General features: G+C 32.1%; 1 pseudogene; it reads right to left on the bottom strand.

Moving 5' to 3' along the window:
• Nucleotides 1-10,138: 10,138 nt before the first annotated feature.
• LOC116121289 lies at nt 10,139-18,349 on the bottom strand (annotated as a pseudogene).
• Between the last annotated feature and the right edge of the window lie 5,141 nt (nt 18,350-23,490).

Genomic DNA, 23,490 nt, shown 5'->3' with positions numbered 1-23,490 from the left:
TATCTGCCTTCTGGTGAGGACCCTTTTTGAAGATCTTTCTCTCATCCATTTCACTACCAAGAAACTCTCTCGATACGAGGTTTTTGTTTAAAAATGGAGATGTATTGAATGCGTAATACATATTTATGATGATCAAGATACAGAGTCCCAGTGACTGAGTCCAAAAATATTGTGAGTGATGGTAACTCAATATAATAAATAATAATATATACTTCATAAAACAGATTGGTAAATATATTTCTTTAATTTAAGAATGTGATGCGTTCTTATTTGTTCTTCTTGCTTTTGGCTGCCTTAACATGGTACATGAATCAAGCAGCTATTTACTAAAATGTATAGTCGTTCCATTTGCGCGGTGGTTTCGTCATCTTTTGCCGATGAACCAATCTTCTACCAAACCAACCGCGATATTCACCGAGACCCTTTCACCATGGCGTCATTAAAACGAAAAGGTTTTTGATATGGTTTTTGGACTTTTATTACTGAAAAAATAGCTGTAAATGTTTCCAAATAGCAGTTTCGTTCTAATATGTGTGTGTCTGTATGATATATATATATATATAGAGTTTACACATTCCATGAAGGAAATATATAAAAAAAAAAACACAAAGTTTACTTTAATTTGTTACATATATATAATACATTAGTCCTTATAATATTATTGTTTCGATTTAGGGTTCACAAGCAACATTGAGTATCTAGTTAGCAGTTTATTAAAGAAAAACTATAAATCGAAAAATCGAAAAATTCTTTACACATGGTTAAATAAAGACGTTATAAATGAATCAAATGCAACAAAAGATTATTATTTAAATAGCTTATTAATTTTAATAAATAGGGTTGTATTAAATATATATATATTTTTGGAGAAAAATAGCTTATTTTTAATTCATTGAAAGATTGCAAATGATTCCTAAAAAAATTAATTCCAAAATTAAAAGAAAAAAGTTTGTCATAACAAGAATATGATTATTTATGTCAAAAAAAAAAAAAAAAAAAAATATGATCCTTAGAGTAAAATTGATGAAAACAACAAATATGTCATTAGAAGAAAGATCGATGAAAATAATATATCCGATCATTAGAAGGAAAAAACAATGTTATGTATGTTGGGAATTAATAGCATTAGAGTTAATTAAAACGTTTTGTTGGTTATTATAGACTTGGGCTAAGGGAAACTGTTATTTTTCTAGAAAAGCCGACTTTTTTACTTGTATATTTGGCTTTCTCTTGCCTTGGACTATTATACATGTAAGCTAGTGTTATGTTCATAATCATACATATAATTAGCATATTAGGACAGTAATTAAAATTAAATATGCATGTAGAAGGCTAAATGAAACTCAATTTGTAGCAAAAAGCTAAAATATATTAAGAATAATATGATGTTTGGATAAACTACAATATAATAATTATCTTAACTCTTAAGTGGCCTGCTGTACTTCCATGTCCTGATGTATGCTGATAATCGTTTTAAAGTCCAATTGTGTACCATGTTATAGATAAAAATTTATATTAGTTTATGTATATTACCTAACACTGTTTTTAAAAAGAATAAAAAGATGATGGTAATACCTATTTTCACATTGTTTTAAAACTCGACCTGTTGTGAGACCCTAAAAGTAGTCGTGTCACAAGTCTACCAGTCAGTCAATTGGACCGGTGACGTTAGCAAAGAAAATGATTTAAAAAAGTACAAAATAGTCTATTAAATTTTAGTATTACAAAATGCCTAAAATTTTTAATTTAGTTCAAAATGGTCAACTAAATTATAAAATTGTCCCCAAAGTTTGAAACATTGAAAAAACCCTATAAAACTATAGTGTCTCTATAGTTTGGAATATATCAAAACCCCACTAGAACCTGAACCGGATCGAGAGGTTGTCGGGTCCTAGTGAACCAATCGGATCAGCTAGTCTAGTTTGGGTTTTAAAATAGTGATCATTCATACTATTAAATTATGAATTTGAGTAGAGAATGGCATGAATAGAGGGATAGAGTGGCTGGGTTTCTACTCTTGAACTCTTATATATATAATATAGTTTTTCATTTTGCCCTTGCACTTCTATTAAAATTTTATCTATGTCCCTTAGTCAAATACAATAATGCTCTCCATTTTATTAAATTCTCCATGAAATTCTATCTCTTTTAACTTCCCAATTTTTTCAACTAATTTGAGTGAAAAGACCATTTTACCCTTAATGAAAGTTTAAGGGATTTTCTTCACACTTTTTCTCAAAATAATTTAACAAAATTAACTAGGGCCAACCAAAAAAAAACAAATGCAAGCTCAAAGAGAAACAAATCAATAAACATTCAATAAATATAATAATATTTAACTACATACCTCAAGTGGGGGGGTTACATATATAATGTAAAAGTCAAAAGAGATATTGAAAAAATTAATAGCAGTATACCTCAAGTGGGGCGTATATATATATATATATATGTAAAAGTCAAAAGAGATATTGTGAAATATTAATAGCAGTGTAGGACAAAAACCTAAGTTTAAGCTTTTAGATTTGCTTAATTTTTTTCCCATGTTGTTTGGTTAAAAGATTGATTTTTTTTTTAAATTTTTTTAAGATTTGATAATAGGTATAAAAATATAAAATTAAATATGTGGTTTATTTAGGCTCAGATGTCCTATGTGTAACAAACATGAAATTCCATGTTCAAAAAGTTTAGTAATTTTCAGTCCACCCAAAAACCAATTGCTTGAATGTTTATTTATTTATTTTAATCATCAGGGGTGTCTGGTTAACTTATAGCATCCCAACTAATCTTCAAGATTTTAAAATTACTAGTCGGGTAAGAACCTTCATGGCCACCCCTATTACTAGACATGGTAAATGGGCTGGTCAGGCAGGTATGAGTCGAGTAAAAACGGAGCAAGTCAACCAGGTCGAGAATAGAAACAGGTAAAGAAATTGGAAACGCATACCTGATCCTGCGGGTAGGGTGGACCCGCGAGTCACCCTTTCCAAATCTTTTTTTTCCCCTTTTTTATTTTATTTTTAATTTTAATTTTATTAAGAGGTGATTGTGATTGTTGGTATGTGAAATAGCATGTAATTTATTCTTAAATTATCTCAAAGGGTAAAGTAGTGGAGGTTTGAGTAATACTACAAATACAATATTTCTCATACAACCTGATATGAAAAAAGATGATTAGGTGAAAGTTTATTTTTATTTAAAATCAATAATTATATTTTCTTATACAAGTTATATGTGAAATTGTGTATAAAAATATAATACGTGTAATATTATATACGGAGGTTTATGTTATAAAAGAGGAGGGAGTTGTGGTAACTGGAAAAGAAACATAGCAAACGATAGATCGACTTGACCAGGGCTTAATATAAACACTAATCCAGAGTCTACACCCTTGCCAGAAGAAACCCCCGAAAGCATCAGAAAACGACTTATTGAAGCATCGCAACTACATATATAGATATATTGCAAAGAGATGCAGCTCAATCAAATACAAAAGATTTTTAGATAGTAAAGTAGCTTTGAGCCAAAGATCAAAGCGATACAAAAGCAAAATTAGAACAACATATTACTACAATTTACGTGACTCTTGACGCTGAAGAAATAGTAGTAATTTCACACAACTTGGCTGACTCTTCCATCGTTTTTGCTACCTCTTGCTTAATCAAAGCATTTGTTTCAGAACTCAAAAGTAAACGTCACTAACGGGCCTGGTCTCTCCTCCTCAACTTTGTTTAAGTCCAGCAACCGTCTTAGAATCATATGTTTTAGTAGAAGAATCATTCTTTGAGGAGGTTTTGAGGAAGATGAGGGCTACGTCCACAGGGTTTTCTTGGTTTCTTTTTCCAACTGAAACGCCTTCTTTTGCAGGAGGCTTTGAGGAAGATGAAGAGCTACGTACATGGATTTCTTGATCTCTTCTCCAACTGAACCGCCCTTTTGCAGGAGGTTTTGAGGAAGAAGAAGAGCTACGTCCACTGGATTCTGATCTCTTCTCCAACTAACCGCCTCCTTTTACAGGAGGTTTTGAGGAAGATGAAGAGCTACGTCCACAGGATTTCTTGATTTCTTCCCAACAGAAACGCCTCCTAATGTAGGAGGTTTTGAGGAAGATGAAGAGCTACGTCCACTGGATTTCTTGATCTCTTCTCCAACTGAACCGCCTCCTAATGCGGGAGGTGTTGAGGAAGATGAAGAGCTACGTTCACAGGGTTCTTGATTTCTTCTCTAACTGAAACGCCTCCTGGCGAGGCCCTTTTTGAGGATTTCTTCTCTCATCCATTTCAACTCACCAAGAAACTCTCTCAATACGAGGATTTTGTTTGAATGCATAATACAATTTTTGATGATCAAGATACAGAGTACCAGTGATTGAGTCCAAAAATATTGTGACTCATGGTAACTCATATAATAAATAATAAATATATACTATTCATAAAATAGATTGGTAAATATATTTCTATAATTTAAGAATGTGATGCGTTCTTATTTGTCTTCTTGCTTTTGCCTTTAACATGGTACATGGATTCAACAGCTCTTTACTAAAATGTACATGTCGTTCCATTTGCGTGGCTGGTTTCGTCATTTTTTGCCAATGACTCCACTCTTTCTACCAAACCAACCGAATATTCCACCGAACCCCTTTCAAAAGTCGTCATTAAACCAGAACAAGGTTTCTGATATGGTTTTTGGACTTCCATACTGAAAAATAGCTGTATAATGGTTTCCAATAGACAGTTTCGTTTAATAATGTGTGTGTCTGTATATATATAGAGGAGAGAGGAGTTTACACATTCCTTGAAGGAAATATTAAAAAAATAACACAAAGTTTACTTTAATTTGTACAATATATAATAACATCTTAGTCCTTATAATATTTATTGTCCGATTTAGGGTTCACAAGCAACATTGAGTATCTAGTTAGCAGTTTATTAAAGAAAAACTATAATGAAATAAATCGAAAAATTCTTAACACAATGGTTAAATAAAGACGTTATAATATGAATCAATGCAACAAAAGATATATTTATTTAAATTATGTTCTTATTATATTTTAATAAATAGGGTTGTATCAAATATATTATTATTTTTGGAAGAAAATAGTTATTTTTAATTCTTGAAAGATTGCAAATGATTCTAACAAAAAATTAATTCCAAAATTTAAAAGAAAAAATTTGATCACTAACAAGAATATGATTTATATGTCAAAAAAAAAAAAATGATCATTAGAAGTAAAATTGATGAAAACAACAATATGATATTAGAAGAAAGATGATGAAATAATATATCCGATCATTAGAAGGAAAAAAACAATGTATATATGTTGGGAATTATAGCATTAGAGTTAATTAAAATGTTTTGTTGGATTATTATAGACTTGGGTTAAGGGAAACTGTTATTTTTCCTAGAAAAGCTGACTTTTTTACTTGTATATTTGGCTTTCTCTTGCTTTGGACTATTATGCATGTAAGCTAGTGTTATGTTCATAATCATACATATAATTATGCACGTAGAAGGCTAAATGAACTCAATTTGTAGCAAAAAGACAAAATAAATTAAGAATAATTATGATGTTTGGATAACTATAATATAATTAATTATCTTAACTCTTAAACGGCCCTGTCTGTACTTCCATGTCCTGATGTATATTTATTACCTAACACTCTTTTAAAAAGAATAAAAATCATGGTAATACGTCTATTCACATTATTTTAAAACTTGACCGACCCTACAAATTAGCCGTGTCACAAGTCTACCAGTCCAATCAATTGGACGGTGACATCAGCAAAGAAAATACTTTTAAAATACAAAATAGTCTATTAATTTAGTATATTACAAAATGCCCTAAAAATTACAGGGAGTCCCTAAAATTTTAATTTATTCAAAATGCTAACTAAATTATAAATGTCCCCAAATTTTGGAAAAATTAAAAAAAACCCTATAAAACTATAAGTTTGTCTCATAAGTTTGAATATATCAAAAAAACCCCTGAAACCTGAACCGGATCGAGAGAGGTTGTGGTCCCAATCGGACCAGCCAGTCCAAGCTGGGTTTTGAAATAGGGATCATCATACTATTAATTTCCTCTTAATTTGGACACATTATTATGCATGCTAGTCTTTAATTCGTTCAAAATTTTGTATTAGAAAATGCTATGCATGTTGATCTATAGAAGAGCAATATTCAAACTTTGTAAGAAATGTCTATCTCTTTTATAATGTCTATACCTTGAATTTGATACTTCATAATAATAATTATTAATGAAGAGTTAACGACTTTTTCCACCCAATAACGACTTAATGAATTTTTTCACCTGCAGACTTTAAAATACTATTCATTACCTAAATTTAATTCCGACAATGAACAAAAGGCAAAATCCGTCAGGTTATTGGGGCTTTTGAAGAGGGACGCCAATGAGTCATTTTTAATTCATGAAGATTGCAAATGACTCCTAACAAAAATTTAATTCCGAAATTAAAAAAAAAAAAAAAAAGTTTGATTCATAACAAAAATGATTGATTTATGTCAAAAAAAACAAATATGATCATTAAAAGTGAAATTGATGAAAACAACAAATCCGATCATAGAAGAAAGATGCGATGAAAATAATATATCCGATCATTAGAAGGAAAAAACAATGTTAAATATGAGAGATATTATGAATTAGAGTGAAGACAAAATTAGTAATTATTATTTTATTTTTTATATAGATAAATGAGAATTTGTTAAGTACACCCATTCTTTATAGACTTAATATTAATTGTTTACTTTTACTTATTTATCAATCTAAACTTGGAATTAAGTAATATTAATATTTATAAAAGCACTGTAGAAATAGATATTGTATCAGTTTTATATATTAAATACCTAATCATTTTAAATTTATAATATAATTCTTTTTATTCATAATAATTTTCGAATTATCTTCACATAATTTCAGTGGTGAGGTTTAATTTATGTACATAAAGATTGGTAACCCATTTTAGAAACAATCAATATTGATTATGAGGATCCTTTAAGCTCAAAAAAGAAATGATGAGTAATTAATGAATAATGAATTATAACATTATTAAAATAGAGCTTTGTCGGATATATTATATTGTGATACTGTAAAACCCGTAATCACTACAACACTTAATCTCACTTGAATCTAATCAAATTTGCCAACTTATGAGTACATTATTGAAATATATGGTTTGTCAAAATGATATAATGTGTACTGTAAACTCAACGAAAACCTACTATAAATGACCGTAACATTTATAACACTTAGAATCAAATTAAACTGTACGACTACCGAGTGAGTATATATGTTAGGAATTAATAGCATTAGAGTTAATTAAAATGTTTTTGGGAATTTGTTGGATTACTATAGACTAGGGTAAGGGAAAACTGTTATTTTTCCTAGAAAAGCTGACTTTTTTACTGTATATTTGGCTTTCCCTTGCTCTTGGACTATTATGCATGTAAGCTAGTGTATGTTCATAATCATACATATAATTATGCACATTAGGACAGTAATAAATTAATATGCATGTAGAAGGCTAAATAAAACTCAGTTTTTTGCAAAAAGCTAAAATATATTAAGAATAATTATGATGTTTGGATAACTACAGTATAATTAATTACTTAAATCTTAAGTGGCTGTTTGTACTTCGATGTCCTTATGTACGCAGAGAATCGTTTTAAAGTCCAACTGTGTATCGTGTTATAGATAAAATTTATATTAGTTTAAGTAACTACCTAACACTGTTTTAAAAAGAATAAAAAGATTTAGGAATGCGTATTATTACGTTGTTTTAAAACTCGACCCGTGTGAGACTCTACAAAGGACCGTGTCACAAGTCTACTAGCAACTAATTGGGCCGGTGATGTCAGCAAGAAAATATTTAAAAATTACAAAATAGTTTATAAATTTTAGTATATTACAAAATGCCCCTAAAACTTACAGTGAGTCCCTAAATTTTAATTTATTTCAAAAGCTCAACTAAATTATGAAATGTCCCCAAAGTTTTGAAACATTGAAAAAACCCCTATAAAACTATAAAGTAGTTCTATAAGTTTTAAATATATCAAAACCCTTAAAACCTGAACCGGATCAGAGAGGTTGTCAGGTCCTAGTTGAACCAGTCAGACCAGCTGGTCCAGTCTGGGTTTTAAAACAGTGATCATTCATACTATTAATTTCCTCTTAATTTGGGCACATGTATTTAGCATGCTCGCTCTTAATTCGTTCAAAATTTTGTATTAGAACATTGCTATGCATGTTTGATGTATAGAAGAGCAATATTCAAACTTTGTAAGAAATATGTCTTATCTCTTTATCACAGTTATATCTTGGATTGTATACTCCAATAATTAATTATAATGTAAGAGTTAACGATTTTTCCACCCAAAATGGCTTAATGACACTTTCCCACCTAAGATTTAAAATATCATTATTACCTAAATTATAATCCAGCAATGAACAAAAAACAGACTCGGTGCCAAGTTATTGGAACTTTTAAAGAGGGGGGGCGATGGTGCTTTTAGTGGTGAAATATTGGATTTGGTGATTGAAATTGATCGAAATTTGACTTGGAAGGGTGGCTACGCAAACTCTAACTGCTCAATTAGCGTTTGCCAGGGTCAGTGGGGGGTTGTTTTGGTGAGTGATGATTAGAGAGAGAATGATGATAATAGGGATCGCAATGATGCGGAATCGAAAACGAAATATTAATTTGGATAAAAGTGGTATTTTAAGAGTCTGTGATAGAAAAGTGTCATTAAGGTATTATCTGGATGGAAAAAAGTGTTTACTCTTATGTAGTGTAATTTACTTCTATACACTTGCATTAAGAATAATTAAGTCAAAACAATAATTTTTGTAATTACCCTCTATTAAATTATAACTTCAATAAAATAGTTTGATCTTATCATTATATCTATAGAAAGGTTTTATTATATTTGGATGGAGATTAAATGAGTAAGTGACCAACCTCTTTTGGAGAACAAGAGTCAAACCCTCCTTTCAATATTATAAACTTCAATTAGATTTTTTACCCTTGTACTTAAATCTACCAATTTGCATATACAACACAATTATACAATTTGTTTTTTACACAAAAACTTCTTCAATTTCTCTTTCACCAAACAATTTAAGAATCAAGTTAAAACATTAACGAATAAATTCAACCAAAACACCGAGCAAAACCCCATAAACCACCACATTAACAACCCTAAAATTCGACATAATATCTCTATATTAAAACCGGACCAGACCGGCTAGTCAGACAATTCAATTGGGACCCAATGTTCTCGATCGGTTCAGGATTTAGGGGTATTTGTAATATTTCAAATATAGGGACTTTATAATTTTTAGGAGTGTTTGGATATCACAAAGTTTAGGGATCAATAAATTTTTTGGGGAATTTTTGAAATAAATAAAATTTAAAGACTATACATTTTTTAGGGTATTTTTGTATATATTAAAATTAAGAGATTAATGTAATTTTAAAAAAAAAAAATAAATTATTGCTGATGTTTCGACTGATGACTAGAGCAACAAAATGGGTTGCCCTCCGGTTCGAGTTTTAAAACAATGCAAATATATAAACCCTAACGCAATAATATTAACGTATGAAGTGATATCCCAAAATTAGACCTTAATTAATATATCATCCTATGTGGCGTTTACGTGAAAATGAAAAAGTTAATTGATCATAACGCCACATAAAACGACACAATCACTTTGGATGAGAAATTCGGACTCTCATTTACAATGTATATCATACTCAAAGTCTAAACTATATAAGAATGAAAAAAATTTTCAAGATATGACCACAAAAGTTTCTTTATTCTCTATTACATAATTCTCCAAAAAAAGGTTTGTAATTTGTAAAATTTACAGGGCTGGATTCCAAAATTAAGCTAGAGGAAATCAAACAGACCCAAAACAATAAAAATGAATATAAAAGATGATCAAAGCAAGCAACAAGAATTAAGACACCCCTCCTTTGATATGAACACCAGATCTAGTTCCAAACTAGACATGGGAAGCACCATTGCAGTATTTTTTTTGAGTTAACTCGGAAAATTAAGATTGAAAGTAAGTGGAAACTAGTATCGAACCATATCCTGAAGGCAATCGTAGAAGTGTGAGATCTTAATCTTTCTTTGCCAGAGAAGATTGCCTCCGCGGATCCGCCGTGTCTCCTTGAGCGGCCATCTCAATCACATATACAGTTCTTGATAGGTATCTAAGAGAAAAAAAAAGAGAAAGCAAGAATGAGTTCTTTTATTTCCAACTACCGGCAACAGTACTATCATGGCGAAAAGTAAATAATACTGGTCAGATTTGGTGAGTGTAGTTTTTACAGTAACTTAAATTGTTCACATCAGGATTGGGACACCAAGCTGCCTTCAGAATGCAAGGTACAATTCCAGGACAGAAAAGCTAAGATTGTGGCGGTAAGAACTCGAGAATGATTGTGTTGTGATCACGGAAAGTATGATATACAAGCTAACATATTCATCAGAAGAAAAAACAATTGAGGTACCATATTCTAAAGCAAGAATGTGAATGACAAGCTGCCCACCATTTTCTTAACAAAAAACAAGGAGGGTATGAATAGACTCAGAGCTTCAAGATGTGTCCTCTTTCTTCTACCATCACAATTTGGTAGTAATCGTTTGATTTCAAACTCAATTTAGTGGACAATTGTTTTATTTTAAACTCAATTACACAGAAATAACTGTAAAAGGCATGCTGGGAGATAAATATATAAAAACTCACATCATTCAGGGCCTCTGCAGCTGTATCAATATCTTCTTGAGCAAAAAGGTGTTGTTTTAACACCTGGAAGAACAAGAGATTATTGCAAATTAAATGATTTAATTATAAATATTTTCCTGTTTAAGATATAAGGCTGCATAGAAGTATTATCAAAATATACTCCCAGAATTCAGACTACTTGTAGACAACAAAAAAGCACTTGGAAAAAGAACATCTCTTTCCTAGACAAATGGGTATTTAACGTTATGAAAAACAAAAAAAAATACCATCCCTACAAGGCCTTTCCTGATATAAGATGCACAAAAATACAAGATTTCCATGTTTCTTTCTTAAAAGAAAAAGAAAAAAAAAAAAAAAAATACTAGATTCCTATATCAAGGCAGGTCATAATGATAGTGAATATCAACAGTAAAACATGTGCCAGACTTGTGTGAACACTTTCCATTTATAAAAATATCAACTATGCATGACTTTTGGGCATTATAAATTTCAACATATCAGAAACGATTGAATGCACTAAGTTTGAATTTCTCAGCTTGTATGCATGATCATGATAAGATGCAGCAGTTAACAGAACATAAAAGTTCTTTTGAGGAATGCATTCCAAAATACAATGGTACCTCAGATTCTAAGTTTACCAGAACAAAAGAGCATAATAAACAAGTTTGCAAGTGAATAAGATTCATACAAATACACGCAGCATTCATAAGCAGGAATCAAACCCAAATCAACAACAGTACGAGAAGCCAGAGTACAGGGCCTAAACTAATGCCATGGCTGACTCTCGGTGAAAAGATTACAAAGCAGGCATCTTGATAAGTTACAGATACCAATATACAAAATAATAAGCTTCATGTTTCCACGTTGTTAAAAAATTACTGCATTAATGGAGTAAGTAATTCAGACTGGCCAGAGGAAACAAACTAGGAGATCATGAAAACAAGAGATCCAAAAGAAGATGAGTGACAGTAGCAACTATTACCTTCTTGCATCATCTGTCTTCAAAGTAGGGACATTGTAAGGACAGAGAAAGCGTCACAAAGGCCAACTGAATTAAGAAGCTCACTTCATTGTTGTCCTATCACAAAAGCTTTTACCCTGAAAACAAAGTTCATCAAGAATTTAGCTTGGCCTGAATGATAAAACCAAAACATATGCAAAAGAGACAAAAACCAAAAATAAACCTTGGTGGAAGCCGTTTGAGGAGGACCAACAGCGTTTGAGAAATTATATTTGAAAAACGAGGTCCAATTGCAACATACTCCAGTAACCTGCAAAAGTAAACACAGGGTATTTTATATAAGTAGATAGCTAAATGAAGGGAAATGCTTATATGACATAAATCAAGACAGTAGGTCATACCTTTCAATGTCATCAAGGATAATAATACTCAGGGTGACTTGTATGCATCCTCAAAAACCTTTCAAAACATAAAAAATAATGAAACTTTTCCTTTTTTTTTAATATGACAAATATGATAGCCACAAATGAAAATCAATATAGCCCAGATTAATCACCATTCTCTTCAAGTGTAGCACAAAATAGAAATTCAAGAAAAAAAACAAATATTTTCCCTTGCTTTAAAAATAAAAGTGGAAGAGGGCCAAAATAATCATTCACAAACCTTGACAATCTGTGCACATTTGGTGCTCTCCTGAAGACCAATCATTGATTCAGCTGAGATCTAACCAATTCAAGGGACGGAAAAAAAAAATCAGAATCAGGCTGGAAATTCCAGAAGTAAAAGGATGTCATCTACACATATAGGAGGGAGCTTACTATCTTCACATATGGAAAATCGTATCAATGCCAACAGTAGCTGCCAAAGCAGATTTACCACTGTCCATGGAAATTATGATTCAGATAAGCTGGCAGCAATAGAAAAAAGCAACTTAAAAATTGACCATGCATACCTGCCACTGGGCTTCCAAAGACAAGTAACGAGAGGACTTCCTTTGCTCACTTAACTTGTTCCACTAGAGCATAGCCCTTTGATAGATGTGGCTTATGGCGATTACCACAGTCCACCATGCCATTAAGTCTAGTATCTGTTACATAGAACAATATAAACAAGATAGAGAGTTAACATGCATGTTATTCTGCTGAAATCTCAAACAGAAAAAAAATAGATTATTTAAAGAGTCTCAAAATAAAAAGAGAAAAAGAAAGTGCATCAAGATACAAAATAAATGTTGGAAATTCTGCAAGCCTCCTTATATTAAAATCTAATTGTGGCAGACAACTAACAATAAAGCCAGTGAAGTGGAATTAGAACTTGGTAAATTATTAAAGACAGCAAGGTAGCCATGAGAGCTAAATTTTATAACATTTAAACAATCAATAGTTGTTTTGGTAAAGCAGATATAAGACCAATAACTAATGTATTTATAAATTTCACATGACATTTAACTATTATAGACATCCTTCATTTCAAATCTTGGCAGCTACTATCCATTAAGAGGCTTTGGAAATCTTGACAAAGTCACTAAGAGACTGATAGGAACCCACTCCCAAATTATAAGAATTGGGTTGAGCAGTGGCCTTGTTAGGAATTGGGCTGGGCAATGGTCCTTGTGGGCTAGGTAAAACTCTCCTTGGAAAACCGGCTTGCCAAAGGAGGGGTGCTCAAGCCTTTATAACCACATGCCAACTTTTCCCTTCCAATGTGGGATCCTAAAAACCACCACGTTTTCGCAACCGACATCCACACCGCCTCTTTACCCTTGGGTGACTAGCGGATCTCTTCTTCTCTGGGCCTCCATGCCCTTTCTGGGTAACAGCCCGGCCCAAGGTCAATGCCACATAGCGTGTGCTACGTGGGCGCAGGATCATCTTTGATACCATTGATAGGAACCCACTCTAAATAATAGGAATTGGGTTGTGGTGGTCCTTTGGTAGGCTTGAGTAGAACTCTCTTTGGAAAACCGGCTTGTCAAGGGAGGATGCCCAAGCCTTTATAAACACATGCCTCTCCTTCCTTCCAATGTGGGAATCTAACAAGACAGTTCAAATAGACTGTATAATGGAGTATAGAATCAAAACCTATGGTCATATGCAAGCATAAAAAATTGTAATTCAGATTTCCTAGCAAATTTATTTCTAGCATTCAAATGATGATGCAGATGCACAGCAGAATAGAAACAAAACGCCTTACGATTGTTGAAAAAATTCACTGTTTGATCTTAGAAAGAAAGAAAGAAAATTCTCCGTTCAGCTAAAAGCATTACCTACAGCGCTCGAGGTCATCAGTGGAGCCCAAATGCAGGAACAATTCATGAAGTGCATTAAGAAAGTATCCATGGTAACTTTGATACTTCTTCGCCACTGGCTTGGTAAGGTCATCCATACTAATTTGTCATTCAAAGCATAGGATACAGCACTTTTCACAACACCTTCAAGCTCTGCACCACTGAGTTTTTTGTACGAGCAGCTGTACACACAAAAATGATCACAAACATGAATGTGTAAAACTATAAGAGCCTTCTTTTTTCTTTTGTTTTTAAAAGGAAAAGAATACAACTAATTCACAACCAAGTTCTTGAGGTTCACATCAGAGAAGAAAGAATGAATTCTCTTTCATCTTGTTAGTATGAATTTGAGAATCTGCAGGCGGCCATTTTCATCTGGAAGGCTGATCTCAATTTGAACCTCCACAGACCAGGCCTATAAATTCAGGAAAAAGAAAGGGTTCAAAGATGTATACTAAAGGAATTTGTTAGTGGAAAAATGAAAACATGAATGCCTTATTTGTCTTCTTCACCAATAAAACCTTGCATATTGAATCCCATTATTTCATATGCTTGTCATAGAACAAATTACAAATCCTTCTCAAGTCAATCCTGTTCCGTAGTTACTGTAGCTCAGAAGACTATAACGATTATGGTCAAAACACATCAACTTACTTTTAATTGCCAGTTGTCACTCATGATTTCCATAAATGAGATAATCTAAAGAGGTAAGAGGCAGTTAAATGCACAAGGGGCAGAGAGAGAGAGAGAGAGGAGAGAGAGGGAACCTCAAGAGTGCTTCATCCCGCATATCTTCTGTTGGTCATTCCAATAAGCAAAACATTATTTAGAGACTCCACACCATCTATCTGCAAAGCAAGTACTTGTTAGCCATATAACGACATCACTTAGCCTTTGCAATGAAAGAGAAACCCCACAAATGTAAAAGTCAGCAGCCAAAAAAGATTTATATTAATTTTCGAAGAGTCAGAAATTATTTAAACTCCGCACTGACCTTGTAAGTAGCTGATGACAATGCTATCATGAACTCCTGTACCATCTCTAGTTGATCCTCTTGAACTGAAAATGTCAAAATAAAAGCATGCATCAAGATTATTCTGTTAATAGATAACCTCTCTAATAAACAAATAATCTCAAAGCCAACATTAATGTATAAACTTAAGGTTTTATGACAGATCTATTATACCAGCGATAGGCAGAAATGTAGCTAAAGCACAAAGTTAATTTCAAAGGCATAGTAAAAAGAATCAAACTAGAGAATATGTTTCTCATGAAAAAAAATACCCAATTCACTCAAAAAAAAGGAATTCATTATTCCAGTGGTGATATAAAAAATTAAATTGGTCTGTGATAAAATTGGCAAATAAAGGATCCACTGCTAGCTAAGACTACGAAATTATATTCTTCAAACATTGACATTGAATTAGAACAAATTGGTAACAAAACATTACAATCCATATAAACAAATTTCTTATAACAATCACAAAATTACATTATCATATCAGATAAAATTCCTACATTAAATATCTGAAATAACAATAATTAAGAAAAGGAAAGATAAATTTGGTCAGGTTAAAAGGGTTCCACTGTTATAGACGCCAGTGACACAATCTAAGTGAACATAAGCACCCTAATAAATTCTTGAATACATATGGGAAAAAAAGAATTGTAATGTGTAAGAATAGTAACAACAATAACAATTGCAGCCAAATAACAATAACAATATGCTAGATCCTAAGTCTAACAGATCAGTTCTTGCTTTTATTATCAACAATAATTACTCGGAGAATTAATAATGAATTATAAACATTATTAAAATATGAGTTTTGTTTGGATCCAGATTCCCACTCTTGTCTCTCTTTCTTTCTTTCTTTAACCCAACTTTTTTCTCACTTTTTTACTCTCTTTTTGGGTCGCTCATTGATGTGAGATAGATCCAGAAAAAAGGGTCATCTATCGATTCTTCATACACAACATCAACATCTAATAGAGAAAGATTTTGTATTACATCAATGACCTTCGATCTAATTAGAAAAACTGAGAACTGACCCCTTGAATCGAGTCAAGAGACGATCTGGGTTTTAAAACAGTGCTTCCATATGGTTATGTAACCAAATCCACTTCCCATGAATCTTGAATCCACTTCCCATGAATCTTGAATATATATTCAAGATTCATGGGAAGTGGGTTTGGTTACATAACCATATGGAAGCCAAAGGTAAATGAACAATGATTTAAATCTTGAAATTACAAAAATAAAAGACATATACTTATTTAAATTTCTAACTCCAAACGTATAATTCTGACTTCAAGGAATAATAATATTATCATGCTGAACTATAGGTCATGCGACATGTAATAGTTGTTATAGAATAATTAAAGAAAATCAAGGGGGACTTCATTAAAATTGAACATAAGCTTTAGAGTTTAAAAGAGAAAGCTTCCTATTTCTCTTTACTCAATTTTCAATGTACCAAAACAAGAGAGGAAGGGTTGTATTTATAGTAACAATAAATATTGGCTCACAACTCAATCTTATAAATTTTCTCACATAACTCCAACTTAACAACTCATAATTAGTCAGCTTGAATTAGACATACATGATTCATTGTTAGATAAGCAGGACCTATTACAAACTAACCAATTGCAACATACGTCGAAATTGTAAGATTGGGTTGTAAGTGTAGAATTACTCTAGTAATTGTTTGCCACCCTAGTAACCAATAAGATTTGAACGTAAAGTTTATCCAAATTGGTTCGGTTTGGGAGAAACAAAAGCAATGACCAAAAGAGATAAGCAAAACAAGCTTAGCTCGGACTCAATTCGGCATAGCAAATTGACTTGGTCAAAATTTGTTTTGGTCCGCAACATAAGTCCTGGAACGTCCTCCAACTTACAACAATAGCTAGATATTTGAGTACTTAATCAACAGTGACCGAGATCACAACATCTCTGTTTTACTTTACATTCCTTTTTAGACCCCGTGTTTTCAGGTTTATATTGAAATGACAAAAATACTCCTTTTCAGAAAATGTAAAAATACCCTGTGTTTTCAGGTGTCTGGCTAACTTATATACATCTCAACTAATTCTCTAAGGTTTTAAAATTATTGGTTGAATAAAAGCCCCCATGATCACTCCTATTACTATACATGGCAAATTGGGGGGGGTGGGGGGTTGGTAGGGCATGTACGAGTCCGATAAAAATGGATGCAAGTCAACCCGGTCGAGAATAGAAACAGGTAAAGAAATATGAAACCCATACCCAATCCTGCGGGTATGGGTGGACCCGCGGGTCACCCGTTTTTCCAAATCATTTTTTTTCTCTTTTTTATTTTATTTTTAATTTTAATTTTTAAAGAGTTGATTGTGATTGTTGGCATGTGAAATAGGTATCTCACTTTTCAACCAACGGAGCTATTCTATGTAATTTATTCTTAAATTATATCAAAGGGTGAAGCAGTGGAGGTTTGAGTAATACTATACATATAATATTTCTCATATAATTTGATATGACAAAAGATGATTGGGTGAAAGTTTATTTTTAATTTAAAATCAATCAATCATATTTTTTCATATCAAATTGTACGGGAAATTATGTATAAAAATATTGTACGTGTAATATCATGGACAGAGGTTTATGTTATAAGAGAGGGAGGGCATTGTGGTAACTGGAAGCAACCCCCAAAAGCATCAGAAAACGACTTATTGAAGCATCGCAACTACATATATGATGATGTATTGCAAAGAGCAGCTCAATCAAATACAAAAGATTTTAGATAGTAAAGTAGCTTTGAACCAAAGATCAAATCTGATACAAAAGCAAAATTAAGAGCAACATATTACTACAATTTTACGTGACTCGAAGCTGAAGGAATAATAGTAATTTTCACCAACTTGGCTGCACTCTTCCATCGTTTTTTGCTACCTCTTGCTTAATCAAATCATTTGTTTCAGAACTCAAAAGTAAACGTCACTTACCAGGCCTGGTCCCTCCTCCTCAACTTTGTTTACGTCCAGCAACTGTCTTAGAATCATATGTTTTAGTAGCAGAATCATTCTTTTCGGGAGATTTTGAGGAAGATGAAGGGCTGCGTCCACAGGTTTTCTTGGTTTCTTCTCCAACTGAACCGCCTCCTTTTGCAGGAGGTTTTGAGGAAGATGAAGAGCTACGTCCGCAGGATTCCTTGATCTCTTCTCCAACTGAAACGCCTCCTGATGCGGGAGGGTTTGACGAAGATGAAGGGCTACGTCCACAAAATTTCTTGATTTCTTCTCCAACTGAAACGCCTTCTGGTGAGGACCCTTTTTGAAGATCTCTTCTCTCATCCATTTCACCTTACCAAGAAACTCTCTCGATACGAGGTTTTTGTTTAAAAATGGAGATGTATCTGAATGCGTAATACATATTTATGATGATCAAGATACAGAGTCCCAGTGACTGAGTCCAAAAATATTGTGAGTGATGGTAACTCAATATAATAAATAATAAATATATACTATTCATAAAACAGATTGGTAAATATATTTCTTTAATTTAAGAATGTGATGCGTTCTTATTTGTCTTCTTGCTTTTGGCTTTTGCCTTAACATGGTACATGAATTCAAGCAGCTATTTACTAAAATCGTATATGTCGTTCCATTTGCGCGGCTGGTTTCGTCATCTTTTGTCCGATGACTCCAATCTCTTCTACCAAACCAACCGCGATATTCCACCGAACCCCTTTCACCATGGCGTCATTAAAACAGAACAAGGTTTTTGATATGGTTTTTGGACTTTTATTACTGAAAAATAGCTGTATAATGTTTCCAAATAGACAGTTTCGTTCTAATAATGTGTGTGTCTGTATATATATATATATATATATAGAGTTTACACATTCCATGAAGGAAATATATAAAAAAATAACACAAAGTTTACTTTAATTTGTTACATATATATAATACATCCTTAGTCCTTATAATATTTATTGTTTCGATTTAGGGTTCACAAGCAACATTGAGTATCTAGTTAGCAGTTTATTAAAGAAAAACTATAATGAAATAAATCGAAAAATTCTTTAACACAATGGTTAAATAAAGACGTTATAATATGAATCAAATGCAACAAAAGATATATTTATTTAAATTATGTTCTTATTATATTTTAAATAAATAGGGTTGTATTAAATATATATATTATTTTTGGAAGAAAATAGCTTATTTTTAATTCATTGAAAGATTGCAAATGATTCCTAACAAAAAATTAATTCCAAAATTTAAAAGAAAAAAATTTGATTCATAACAAGAATATGATTTATTTATGTCAAAAAAAAAAAAAATGATCATTAGAAGTAAAATTGATGAAAACAACAAATATGATCATTAGAAGAAAGATCGATGAAAATAATATATCCGATCATTAGAAGGAAAAAACAATGTTATGTATGTTGGGAATTAATAGCATTAGAGTTAATTAAAACGTTTTGTTGGATTATTATAGACTTGGGCTAAGGGAAACTGTTATTTTTCCTAGAAAAGCTGACTTTTTTACTTGTATATTTGGCTTTCTCTTGCTCTTGGACTATTATACATGTAAGCTAGTGTTATGTTCATAATCATACATATAATTATGCATATTAGGACAGTAATTAAAATTAAATATGCATGTAGAAGGCTAAATGAAACTCAATTTGTAGCAAAAAGCTAAAATATATTAAGAATAATTATGATGTTTGGATAACTACAATATAATTAATTATCTTAACTCTTAAGTGGCCTGTCTGTACTTCCATGTCCTGATGTATGCTGATAATCGTTTTAAAGTCCAATTGTGTACCATGTTATAGATAAAATTTATATTAGTTTATGTATATTACCTAACACTGTTTTAAAAAGAATAAAAAGATGATGGTAATACCTATTATTCACATTGTTTTAAAACTCGACCTGTTGTGAGACCCTACAAAGTAGTCGTGTCACAAGTCTACCAGTCCAGTCAATTGGACCGGTGACGTTAGCAAAGAAAATGATTTAAAAAAGTACAAAATAGTCTATTAAATTTTAGTATATTACAAAATGCCCTAAAATTTTTAATTTAGTTCAAAATGGTCAACTAAATTATAAAATTGTCCCCAAAGTTTTGAAACATTGAAAAAACCCTATAAAACTATATGTGTTCTCTATAAGTTTGGAATATATCAAAACCCCACTAGAACCTGAACCGGATCGGAGAGGTTGTCGGGTCCTAGTCGAACCAATCGGATCAGCTAGTCTAGTTTGGGTTTTAAAATAGTGATCATTCATACTATTAAATTATGAATTTGAGTAGAGAATGGCATGAATAGAGGGATAGAGTGGCTTGGGTTTCTACTCTTGAACTCTTATTATATATATATATAGTTTTTCATTTTGCCCTTGCACTTTCTATAAAATTTTATCTATGTCCCTTAGTCAATTACAATAATGCTCTCATTTTTATTACATTCTCCATGAAATTCTATCTCTTTTAACTTCCCAATTTTTTCAACTAATTTGAGTGAAAAGACCATTTTACCCTTAATGAAAGTTTAAGGGATTTTCTTCACACTTTTTCTCAAAATAATTTTAACAAAATTCAACTAAGGGCTAACCAACCAAAAATAACAACATGCAAGCTCAAATGAGAACAAATCAATAAACATTCAATAAATATAATAATAATTTAACTACATACCTCAAGTGGGGCGTTACATATATATAATGTAAAAGTCAAAAGAGATATTGAAAAATATTAATAGCAGTATACCTCAAGTGGGGCGTTATATATATATATATATAATGTAAAAGTCAAAAGAGATATTGAAAAATATTAATAGCAGTGTAGGACAAAAACCTAAGTTTAAGCTTTTAGATTTGCTTAATTTTTTTCCCATGTTGTTTGGTTAAAAGATTGATTTTTTTTTTAAATTTTTTTTAAGATTTTGATAATAGGTATAAAAATATAAAATTAAATATGTGGTTTATTTAGGCTCACTGCTAGTCCTATGTGTAACAAACATGAAATTCCATGTTCAAAAAGTTTAGTAATTTTCAGTCCACCCAAAAACCAATGCTTGATATGTTTATTTTATTTTATTTTAATCATCAGGGGTGTCTGGTTAACTTATATGCATCCCAACTAATCTTCAAGATTTTAAAATTACTAGTCGGGTAAGAACCTTCATGGCCACCCCTATTACTAGACATGGTAAATGGGCTGGTCAGGCAGGTATGAGTCGAGTAAAAACGGATGCAAGTCAACCAGGTCGAGAATAGAAACAGGTAAAGAAATTGGAAACGCATACCTGATCCTGCGGGTATGGGTGGACCCGCGAGTCACCCTTTTTCCAAATCTTTTTTTTCCCCTTTTTTATTTTATTTTTAATTTTAATTTTTAAAGAGGTGATTGTGATTGTTGGTATGTGAAATAGCATGTAATTTATTCTTAAATTATCTCAAAGGGTAAAGTAGTGGAGGTTTGAGTAATACTACAAATACAATATTTCTCATACAACCTGATATGACAAAAGATGATTAGGTGAAAGTTTATTTTTAATTTAAAATCAATTAATTATATTTTCTTATATCAAGTTATATGTGAAATTGTGTATAAAAATATAATACGTGTAATATTATATACGGAGGTTTATGTTATAAAAGAGGGAGGGAGTTGTGGTAACTGGAAAAGAAACATAGCAAACGATAGATCGACTTGACCAGGGCTTAATATAATCCACTAATCCAGAGTCTACACCTTTGCCAGAAGAAACCCCCGAAAGCATCAGAAAACGACTTATTGAAGCATCGCAACTACATATATGATGATATATTGCAAAGAGCATGCAGCTCAATCAAATACAAAATATTTTAGATAGTAAAGTAGCTTTGAGCCAAAGATCAAAGCCGATACAAAAGCAAAATTAAGAACAACATATTACTACAATTTTACGTGACTCTTGACGCTGAAGAAATAGTAGTAATTTTCACCAACTTGGCTGTACTCTTCCATCGTTTTTTGCTACCTCTTGCTTAATCAAAGCATTTGTTTCAGAACTCAAAAGTAAACGTCACTAACCGGGCCTGGTCTCTCCTCCTCAACTTTGTTTACGTCCAGCAACCGTCTTAGAATCATATGTTTTAGTAGAAGAATCATTCTTTTGAGGAGGTTTTGAGGAAGATGAAGGGCTACGTCCACGGGTTTTCTTGGTTTCTTTTTCCAACTGAAACGCCTTCTTTTGCAGGAGGCTTTGAGGAAGATGAAGAGCTACGTCCACTGGATTTCTTGATCTCTTCTCCACTGAACCGCCTCCTTTTGCAGGAGGTTTTGAGGAAGAAGAAGAGCTATACGTCCACTGGATTCTTGATTCCTTCTCCAACTGAACCGCCTCCTTTTACAGGAGGTTTTTGAGGAAGATGAAGAGCTACGTCCACAGGATTTCTTGATTTCTTCTCCAACAGAAACGCCTCCTAATGTAGGAGGTTTTGAGGAAGAGAAGAGCTACGTCCACTGGATTTCTTGATCTCTTCTCCAACTGAACCGCCCTCCTAATGCGGGAGGTTTTGAGGAAGATGAAGACTACGTCCACAGGGTTTCTTGATTTCTTCTCTAACTGAAACGCCTCCTGGCGAGGCCCTTTTTGAGGATTTCTTCTCTCATCCATTTCACTCACCAAGAAACTCTCTCAATACGAGGATTTTGTTGAATGCTAATACATATTTTTGATGATCAAGATACAGAGTCACCAGTGATTGAGTCCAAAAATATTGTGACTCATGGTAACTCTATAATAAATAATAAATATTACTATCATAAATAGATTGGTAAATATTTTCTATAATTTAAGAATGGATGCGTTCTTATTGTCTTCTTGCTTTTGCCTTTAACATGGTACATGGTTCACACGCTCTTTACTAAAATCGTACATGTCGTTCCATTTGCGTGGCTGTTTTTCGTCATTTTTTGTCCAGCTCCAATCTCTTCTACCAAACCAACCGCATATTCCACCGAACCCCTTTCAAATGGCGTCATTAAACCAGAACAAGGTTTCTGATATGGTTTTTGGACTTCCATTACTGAAATAGCTGTATAATGTTCCAAATAGACAGTTTTCGTTCTAATAATGTGTGTGTCTGTATATATATAGGAGAGAGAGAGTTTACACATTCCTTGAAGGAAATTATAAAAAATAACACAAAGTTTCTTTATTGTTACATATTATAATACATCCTTATCTCCTTAAATATTTATGTTTCCGATTTAGGTTCACAAGCAACATTGAGTATCTGTTAGCAGTTTATTAAGAAAACTAAATGAATAAATCGAAAAATTCTTTACACAATGGTTAAATAAGACGTTATAAATATATCAAATGCCACAAAGATATTTTATTTAAATTATGTTCTTATTATATTTTAATAAATAGGGTTGTATCAATATATATTTATTTTTTGAAGAAAATAGCTATTTTTATTCAT

Source organism: Pistacia vera, unplaced genomic scaffold (assembly GCF_008641045.1).
Source record: "Pistacia vera cultivar Batoury unplaced genomic scaffold, PisVer_v2 Contig971, whole genome shotgun sequence".
Taxonomy (NCBI): Eukaryota; Viridiplantae; Streptophyta; class Magnoliopsida; order Sapindales; family Anacardiaceae; genus Pistacia; species Pistacia vera.
Note: the sequence above shows the minus strand (reverse complement) of the source record. Positions and strands in the feature narration are given on the sequence as shown.